An 8,736-nucleotide genomic window follows, 5' to 3' on the forward strand; every position below is an offset into this window, starting at 1 on the left:
ATTGCCGGACACGGAAAAAAAAAAAAAAAAAAAGAAAAGAATTTCTGATCTTGAAGACAGTCTCTTAGAAATAACTGAGGCAGACAAAAAATTAAAAAGAATTTTTAAAAAATAAAGAAATCTAAGAGATAGCAGATAACCTTAAGCACATAAACATCCAAATTATAGGTATGCATGAAGGGGAGGAGAAAGGAAAATGCATTGAGAACATATTCAATGAAATAATAGTGGAAAACTTACCAGGTATAGGGAGAGACAAAGACTTTCAGATTCAGGAGGCTCAAAGATCCCCAAACAGATTGAATCCAAAAAAGGCTCTCTGAGGTGTATTATAGTCAAACTGGCAAAATTCAAAGACAAAGAGAGAATCCTAAAAATGGCAAGAAAAAAGTGTAAAGTCAAGTCTGATAAGAGAGTTCCCATCAGACTAACAACAGACTTCTCAACAGAAACTCTATCGGCCGGAAGAGAATGGGATGATATATTCAAAATGCTAAAAGAAAAATAAACAAACAAACAAACTGCTAGTCAAGAATACTATACCACAAAAGGCTACCCTTCAGAAATGAAGGAGAAATAGTGTATTTTCCAGACAAACAAAAACTAGGAGAGTTCAATATCATAGGACCAGCCCTATAAGAAATCCTCAAGGGAAGCCCTATGTCTGGAATCTAAAAAATGGTAATCACTACCATGAATACACAAGAAAAAACAAAACCCACAGGTAGACAAAAATGCAAAAAAGAAAGAGAAAGAAACTGTATCTTACTTCCTCCAAAAACCAACAAACGCTGAAGACAAACAATAAAAGGGAAAGAAATAAAAGATATTTAAAACATCCAAATGAAAATCAATGAAATACCAGAGGTAAGACAATACCTTTCAATAACAACCCTAAATGTAAATGGATTAAATTCCCCACTTAAAAGACACAGACTGACTGATTGGATTAAAAAGCTAGACCCAACTATATGCTGTCTACAAGAGACTCACCTAACCTGAAAAGATGCACACAGACTAAGAGTGAAGGAGTGGAAAAAGATATACTACACAAATAGAAATAAAAAGGAGTAGAAGTAGCTATTCTTATATCAGATAAAGTAGACTTTGAACAAAAAAAACATAAAAAGAGACAAAGAAGGTCATTATAAGATGTTAGAGGGATCTATCCAGCAAGAGAACATAACAATCATAAATATATATGCACCCAACATTGGAGCACCAGATTTATAACTCAAACATGATTATACCTGAGGAAAGAGACAGACCCAAATATTATAATAGTTGGGGACTGAACACCCCTCTCTCAACATTAGACAGATCATCTAGGCAACAAGTCAACAGAGGAATGTAGGATTTATACCAAACTTTAGACCAATTTGACTTGGCAGATATCTACAGAATATTTCATCCAGCAACCACAGGGTACACATTCTTCTCATCAGCAAATGGAACATTTTCCAGGATAGAACACACATTAGGTAACAAATCAGGTCTCAAGAAAATTTTAAAAAACTGAACTCTTTTCAAGTATCTTCTCAGACCACAGTGGCTTAAAGTAGAAATCAATAACAAGCAAAACTCTGGAAACTATACAAACACATGGAAATTAAACAGCATGCTCCTGAATGACAGATGGGTCCAGGAAGAAATTAAACAGGAAACTAAAAAACTATTTGAAACTGATGAAAATAAATACATAATACCAAACCCATGGGAAGCTGGAAAGCAATACTAAGAGGAAAGTTTATTGCAATAAACACATCAAAAAAATAGAAAGATTTCAAATAAACAACCTAACATGACACCTCAAAGAACTAGAAAAACAAGAACAATCCAATCCCAAGATTAGGAGATGGAAATAATTAAGATCAGAGCAGAACCAAATGAAATAGAAATCCAAAAAATGATACAAAAGATCAATGAAACAAAAAGTTAGTTTTTTGAGAAAAAATACAGAATTAGACAGAATAGACCAACCTTTAGCTAGGCTAACTAAAAAAAGAAGAGAGAAGACCCAACTAACAAAAATCAGAAATGAAAAAAGGAGGCATTACAACTGATATCACAGAAATACAAAGAATCATTAGAGACTATTATAAATAACATATCCCGATAAATTTGAAAACCTGAAAGAAATGGATAAATTTATGGACACATATAAACTACCAAGACTGAACCAAGAAGAAACAGGTAAGCTGAACAGACCAATAACAAGCAATGCGATTGAAGCAGTAATCAGCAGTCTCTCAACAAAGTAAAGCCCAGGACATAGTGACTTTACTACTGATTTCTATCATAACTTTAAAGAGAAATTAATACCAATTCTCTTCCAACTATTCTGAAAAATTGAAACAGAGGCCATTTTCCCAAACTCATTCTATGAGGTCAGCAAAACCTTGATACCAAAACCAGAGAAAGATATAATAAAAAAAAGAAAACCACAGGCCAATAACTTTGATGAACATAGACACAAAAATTCTCAATAAAATATAAGCAAGTAGAATACACCGAACCATAAAAAAACATATACATCTCAATCAGGTGGGATTCATACCAGGGATGCAAGGATGGCTCAACATTTGCAAGTTGATAAGTGTGATATACCACATTAACAAAATCAAGGACAAAAACTACATGATTATTTCAATAGACACAGAAAGAACAGTTGACAAAATTTAATATCACTTCATGATAAATATTCTCAGCAAATTAGGCATAGAAGGAAAGCATCTCAACACACAAAAAATCCATATATGACAAACCCACCACCAATATCATCCTGAATGTGGACAAGCTGAAAGCTTTTCCCTAAAGAATGAAAACAAGATAAGGATGCCCACTCTTACCACTCCTATTTAACACAGTATTGGAAGTACTAGCCAGAACAATGAGGCAAGAGAAAGAAATAAAGGGCATCCAGACTGGAAAAGATGAAGTCAAATTGTCCTTGTTTGTAGATGACATGATCCTATATATAGAAAAACCTACAGATTTACAATAAAACTTAGAGTTGATAAATGGCTTCAGTAACATTGTAGGATACATAATCCATATGCAAAAATCAGTAGTGTTTTTATATTCCAACAACAAACTAGCAGGAAAAGAAATTGAGAAAGCTAGTCCACTTACAATGGTCACCAATAAACAGACAAACAAACAAACATACAAATAGATAAATGCTTAGGAATCAATTCAATCAAGGAGATGAAAGATCTCTACAATGAGAACTACAAATCTCTGTTTAGAGAAATTCAAGAGGGCATCAAAAGATAGAAAGACATTCCATGCTTTTGGATCGGAAGAATTAACATAGTGAAAATGTCCATACTACCCAAAGTCATCTCCAGATTCAATGCAATCTCTATCAAAATACCAATTCTTCACAGAAATAGAAAAAAAAAAAAAATCCTAACATTCACGTGGAACATCAAAAGACCCTGAATAACCAAAGCAATTCTTAGCAAATGAAATAAAATAAAATAAAATAAAAGCTGGAGTCATAATACTACTAGACTTCCAATTATACTCCAAAGCTATAGTAACCAGAACTGACACTCAGACCAATGGAACAGAATAGAGAACCCAGAAATCAACCCACATATTTACAGCCAACTGATCTTCAACAAAGGCAGCAAGAAAAAAATGCCTCTTCAATAAATGGTGCTGGGAAAACTGGACATCCATATATAGAAGAATGAAACTAGACCTGTACCTCTTGCCATAGGACAAAATCAACTCAGAATGGTTTAAAGAATTAAATATAAGGCCTGAAATTATAAAATTCCAACTAGAAAACATAGGGAAACACTTCAGGATGTAGGGCTAGGCAGACTTCATGAATATGACCCTCAAAGCACAGGTAACAAAAGGAAAAATAAAGAAATAGGACTATACCAAATTAGAAAGCTTCCGCACAGCAAAAGAAACAATTAATGGAGTGAAAAGACAACCTAAAGACTGGGAGAAAGTATTTGCAAACTATGCATCCAACAAATGATTAATATCCAGAATATACATGGAACTCAACTTAACAGTAAAATAACAAATGACCTGATTTAAAAAATGGGCAAAGGAGCTGAGTAGGCATTTGTTGGGAAAATAGAATAATTTACTCAGGCCCCCTCACCTTAGGGACTGTTGGGGGTGGTGCGGCACATTCTTTGTAAATAAGTTGTGTGTGGATGGAGTTACTGTGCATGCACTGCACCGTGGCTTGGCTGGCGCCTGCCTCAGACATCTGCTCTGTGAGGCCATGCTCTCCAACCTACGGCTTTCAAGGACCTGTTTGCTGGTTACCTAGCACATAGACCTGTGTGTGAGGGGTCTGGTGACCCAGCTTGCATGCGAGGGGTCTGGGGACCCAGCCTGGCATGTGAGGGTTCTGAGGACCCAGCCTGGTGTGTGAAGGATTTGTGACCCAGTTTGGGCAACGGGCTTGAGGGGTCTGTGAGCTCCAGACTCAGCCCTAGTTTGGCAATTGGCCCAGTTGGCAGTATTACAGGCAGGTAAAAGAGCTCGACTGCATTTCTAAAAGGAAGATATATGAATGGCCAACAGACACATGAAAAAATGTTCAACATCACTAAGCATCAGGGAGATGCAAATAAAAACCACATTGAGATGTCATCTCACACCAGTAAGAATGGCTGTTATCAAAAAAATATAGAATAACAAATGCTGGTGAAGATGTGGTGAAAGGGAAACCCTACTACTGTTGGTGGGACTGTAAATTGGTACAACCACTATGGAAAACAGTATGGAGGTTCCTCAAACAACTGTAGATAGAACTGCCATACAATCCAATAATTCTACTTCTGGGTATATACCAAAAATAGTGGAAATCATCATGATGAAGAGATACCTGCACTCCCATGTTTATCGTAGCTCTATTTGCAATAGCCAAGAATTGGAACCAGCTGATGTGTCCATCAACAGATAACTGGATAAGGAAAATGCAGTGTATATACACAATGGAATAATACTCTACCATAAAAAGGCATGAAATTCTGCCATTCACATCAACATTGATGAACTTAGAGAAAATCTTAAGTGAAATCAAACACACAGAGAGAAATACCACATGTCTTCACTCATAAGCGGGAGCTAAAAAATAAACAAATTTTAAAAAGAAAGAGAGAAAGATAAAACAATCATAATAATACATTGAACTTTCAAAAGGAGAGAACAGAACTGAGGTTACCAGAGGAAAGTGGGATGAGTAAGGGAGGAATTGGTAAAGGGCCATGAAAAATGATTACATTGTATAATGTTGAATATGCTAATTACACTGATTTGAGCATCACATATTGCACAGAGGTAATTATATTCAACTCTGTACCCCATAGATATGTACATTCAACTATGTTACAATTAAAAAAATAAAATAAATTAACAAAGCCAATGCAACAATATACAAAAATAATATAGCATGATCAATTGGGATTTATCCTAGTTATGTAAGGTGGTTTTAATAGAGTGTACTTCAAAAAAAGGTTCATGGGGAGATTTGTTTTATATTTAATTCTATTTTTCCATCAACTTATTGAAGTACTCTTGTATCTGAAATCAGTTGATATAATCCACCATATCAATGGGCTAAAGAAGAAAAATGACCATATCAATTGACACAGGAAAGCATCTGACAAACTTCAATACCCACTGGTAATAAAAACTTCCAGGACACCAGGAACAGAGAGGGACTGTCTTAACCTCATGAAGAACATGTTCAAAAACCTAAAGTCAACATCAGCCTCCTCTATGTTCTTCTTGAGGCCTTTCCAGCCACTACTCAGGGACTGGGTGCACCAGGAGCAATGTGGCATCTTGTAGGAGAGGTTATGATGGCATCACCTCTGCATCTGGACACACCGAGCAGGGAAAACGTGATGATATAACTGGTCATTTTTCTCATGGGATGACTAACCTCACAAAGTTTTAAATGTTTATTTTATTTTTTTAACTGTCTGTGAAAAGAGAAGACTGAAGCCAGAAAGTTTCCTTCATCAGGGTTCCTTTACTAAAAGCTACCTGTGGGATTCTGCCTTGGCTGGTCTTCATTTAAGGTGCTTATAAGAAGGAAACGTGTGTGGTGGGTGCAGTGGGGCAGATGTTAACCTCATGCAGAAGCCCACCTGGGGTGGGGCATAGAACAGATACGTAGCATTGATGTTAATGAGTACAGAATCCTCTAAGTCTCTTGCTGTCTGTACAGCAGTCTGTACATTGTTTGTCTGTACAGACAATGACTGTAGAGTCAATGGTGTAAAGCAGTGAAATAATGAAAATACAGACCTCCCTACTTAACATCGTGGATTTGGCAGGATCTGAAAGCAGAAAGAAATCCATGCAGACGGCATGAAGATGAAGTCATTGAGCTGCCTGGGCCTAGCGATCATTGTGTTTATCCATAGAGATAACAGAAAACAAAGACATGTGCTTCTGAGACCCCAAACTTTCCTTCTTTCTTTGGGATTCCCTCAGCGATAATGCCCAAACAGCTGGAACTGCTAATGTCCCTCCTGGTTCTGTGTATTGGGGGAACTCTTCTCTAGGCTTCATTTTGCTCCAAGATGATAAAAATCAAGGTGGTGGTAAGTGAGGACACCGGAGGACACCTGAGCCAGCTGCAATTTGAGTGAAGAGGCTCCGGGAGTGCTGGGTTTAGCCTAGGTCAGGGTAGACACACCCAGCAAGCTTCCTAACCAGTGGTGAAGAGAAGGCTAATTAGGAAGTTAGGAAGGCTAATAAGATTGAAACTCTGCAAGAAAAGAAGATCAGAACACGAGGGCTGCAAGGTATGCTGTGGAAAGTCATTCTCTCAGGGAGGAGAACAGAAGACTGAGATCATTATACCTTGTGAGAAAAGCCCAAGAAAGAGGTGCCCGGATCATTGAAAAACTAGAAGAAGATGTTTCTGAAATATCTGGCACAGAGAAAAAAAGACAAATGCCAGTAAGGGTTTTTCCTTAAAATTCCAAAAAAGCTGGGTTTACTGGCAAATGTTGAGAAGTTAAAAGAATAAGTACTGCAAATTCAGACAGCTAAATGATCAAAAGCAAGCATATGAAAAAATTAAAGAACGAAAGAGGGAGAAGTAGCCAGAATTGGAGTTAGGGCTTTAGTTTTTGCAAAAAGCAAAACTTAATCTTGAAAACCTATGAAAAGTAACCAAGGCCTGCAAGTGGCAAGAAGCTTCTCAGCTGACTGAAATTCATGCAGATGTACTTAAGACTACGATCACACCAGCTGAGACTCATCAACTTTGGCAGACCCTGGCTCTCTGTGTGCTCAGAATTGCAGAGCATTAGGTTATAATCAAATGATTAGATTGAATGAGCCACCTGCTCCTGAGCCCAGTGAGCACACCATAAGGCCATGCCTGAGGGGCTTGGATGGGGCAGCAAGAGCTCTGTGGTCTTTGGGTAATGTTGAACAGAGAGGAGCATAGACACAAATCATCAGCAGCAGATTGACAAATGGGAACACAGTTTCACGCAGATGCAGGTGTTTCGCTTATCAGGAAGAACCAACTGGACCACACAGAAGCTGGAGAGTCCCTCACTGTTGGAATGCAGCTCTGAGGCCTCCAACTTAAATGACTTTGTGAAAAATGAGGTGCATGACCTTCACATAGCTCTTCACTCTGCAGACAAGAAGCTAACTTCGGTGAAGCTGGAGTATAGTTCATTGAAAGAGTCAAGAGAAAGAACTCCACCCACTTTCTGAAAGACACGTGTATGTGCAGCTTCAATTAGATAATGTCAGATTAGAAAACAAAAAGCTACTTGAGGGAAGGCCTCCTACAGGATTCCCATGACCACTTAGAAGAATCAATGACATTTGAAACAGACCAACTTTCCAAAAACCTCCAAAACTGAAACTCTTCAGAATTTCAATTAAACCTGAATTGATAATTTGATGAAGCTTTTCGAGGCAAAAGAAGAATGCAATAATGCACCTGTGATGTGAAGAAGATAAAGGAAACCATTCTAAAGAAATCTTCCAAGTTCTCGAGGTTGTAGAGTAAGAGAAACAGGGAGAGATGGCCAAGTGGGAGCAGCAGAGGGCAAAAGACACAAGGAGAGAGCCTTTTTGCTACTGAAAAAGTCGCCAGCTGCCTGGCGAAGTCTAGAGATGCTGACAAGGAGGTTGTAGCTGACCTCACAGAGCCAGACCGAGGAACTGAGAATGTCAGCGCATGAAAACAGAGATGATGGGCACCCTGAAGCAAGACGTGGAGGATAGGAGCCTTGAATATACACCCGAGCTGTGACAGATGGAGAAGTGAGCGAGCATCAATAGAGAGACAGGAAGTGAAGATTCTGCATGTGAAAGGGACCCCGAGGACATGGAGCTCTGTGAAGGCCTGTCTTGTGCCATTTGAACACAGGAACATGCTCCTAGAGATGTGGGAAGACACTTGGCTGTGACAGCCTGCCCAGGAAAAGGGTAAGAAGCAGGACAGCTCCAGGGACTCCAGCACAAGCTACACTGAGAGGCAGGACAGGTGTCTATGTGTGGGCTTCCATAACAAAATACTATAAGCTGGGTGGCTTATGAACAACAGAAACTTATTTCTCACAGTTCTGGAGACTGGAAAGTCCAAGATCAAGGCACCAGTAAAAAAATATTTATTTACTTATTTGTTTTTAATTTTGAATTTTTGAATTTTTTAAAAAAAATTTAACTTCTCAATATACACTGTAGTTGATTTTCATGTCCCTTTACCCATTC

At 38.1% G+C, this 8,736-nt stretch overlaps 2 pseudogenes; both read left to right on the plus strand.

Annotated features, from left to right (window-relative positions):
- The window catches only part of LOC103603312, an 89,772-nt pseudogene extending 82,462 nt beyond the window's left edge, over positions 1-7,310 (plus strand).
- Positions 7,311-7,500: 190 nt separating this feature from the next.
- LOC103603313 lies at positions 7,501-8,275 on the plus strand (annotated as a pseudogene).
- Positions 8,276-8,736: the final 461 nt, after the last annotated feature.

Source organism: Galeopterus variegatus, unplaced genomic scaffold (genome assembly GCF_000696425.1).
Source record: "Galeopterus variegatus unplaced genomic scaffold, G_variegatus-3.0.2 Scaffold4544, whole genome shotgun sequence".
NCBI lineage: Eukaryota > Metazoa > Chordata > Mammalia > Dermoptera > Cynocephalidae > Galeopterus > Galeopterus variegatus.